Source organism: Gekko japonicus, unplaced genomic scaffold (genome assembly GCF_001447785.1).
Source record: "Gekko japonicus isolate JY-2015 unplaced genomic scaffold, Gekko_japonicus_V1.1 scaffold1021, whole genome shotgun sequence".
NCBI classification, from domain to species: Eukaryota; Metazoa; Chordata; class Lepidosauria; order Squamata; family Gekkonidae; genus Gekko; species Gekko japonicus.
The window spans coordinates 16,000-17,827 of NW_015176479.1; positions in this window are offsets into that span (position 1 = coordinate 16,000).

The following is a 1,828-nucleotide window of genomic DNA, read 5'->3' on the forward strand; positions in this document are numbered from 1 at the left end:
GATCTGTCCTCTCAGAGGAGGGAGAGCTCGTACCTGAATAAAACTTGGTCTTAAAGGTGCCACTGGACTGTTTTGGATTGCTAGCTATGGGGAGGGGGATGTGCAGATCTGCCCTCACATAGGAGGGAGAGCTTGTACCTGAAGGCGGGTGGGGGGGCTCTGCCACTTACCTGGCTGCTTCTTGCTCCTCGTGGCCCAGCTGAGGGCTGCTGGGAGCAGGGGGCGGGGCTTGTTGCATGTGCCCACCCCCTGGGCTCCTTACTGCCGGAGCTCCGCTCCTGTGCGCTCCCGCAGGAAATGACCCCTAGCCATACTAGTTTGTGTGGTGGGTAACTCTTTGCCATTTTCATCACTCTGATCATGTTTTCCAATCTTCACCCTCTATGGTTTCACTATCTGAACTTGTACTTGGCTTTGGACCTAAACATATTGCAATGGACTGCTGACTTGATTTAACTTTCAGGTTCTTCTGACGTAATGGGCCCCCACAGCTCTAATTCCCGTATTACTTAGTTCAAAGGTTTTGCATCACACTTTACAATAACCTTTGCGTTTGTCTCCAGCAACTGGTGATAGCCACGGAACGAAGTCGGGATGACGTTTGAAATCCAGCCACTGTGTATTAAAAACTGTCCTCTTAGAAGCCATCTTCAAAATGTGGTTTCGGATACAGCTGTACACAGAACCTCCTGCCTGACACCAAGAGGTTAGCAGGTTTGTTTTCTGCCAAGTAGGAACTTTCCAAAGCTGGGAAAGTTTCCCTTTCTGGTTCCAGAGAGTGTAATGAGCAGATCAGCAGCAAGAAAGGAGGTGGGATTTCTGCAATCTAGAGAAGCAGACAACCCTCATTTGCAACCTTTACACACGGGAGAAGTCAGGAACGAGGGTGAGAGAGCTGGTACTCTGTCAAATCCAGCAGGAACAAGCAAATCACACTTGCAAAATTCACTGTGCATGGTGCATAGCAGAAAGTGCTAGTTGTCTGTGAAATCCAACAGCAGCAACACTCATTTGCAACTCTGCGCTGGGTTTAGCAGGAGACAAAACGCCCATTCCATAGACAAGCGTAACCCCCCAAAGCATGCTTAGCTTTATATGTAAGTTATAAATGCAGTACTAGCAGGTAGGGATGAAAACAGATGTTTGACGTTTGTATATTGCTAAACTCCGCATGACGGAGTGAGCTCCCGTCTCCCGTTCCAGCTCCTGCCAACCTAGCAGTTCGAAAGCAAGAAATTGCAAGTAGATAAATAGGTACCACTTCGGTGGGAAGGTAACAGCGTTCCGTGCGCCTTGGTGTTTAGTCATGCCGGCCACGTGACCACGGAAACGTCTTCGGACAGCGCTGGCTCTTCGGCTTGGAAACGGAGTCGGACTCGACTGGCTTTCGAGCAAGGGAACCTTTACCTTTTTTAAACACTTAAACTAGCCTAGCTTTGCAAATGCTACAGGCACACCTTGGAAATCATGACGGGACAGAGCCCAACAAGCACATTAGACTGGTTGCTGGGGGTGGAGATAAGAAAAAGGTGGCACTGGGAAAGGCCATCATTCAGTTTCACTTGTATTCTGCTCCTTCTCCATTCCATTTGCCACAAGAACAGATCATACTCTTGCAGCAGCAGGTCAAAAACCCACTGCTTGGATCTATTTTAATCACAATTTCCCTGACTTCCCCTGACCCATTTCCATTTCCCTGGCTTTCCAGAAAGTGGCAACCCTGAACGTCTTCTGTTTCAGCTCCACTACGAGTCCCACGTGAGGCGAGGGCCAAAAGTCATGGAATTGGGAGCTGGTGGCAGCAGCATCTGAGGCGCTTCTGATTCAT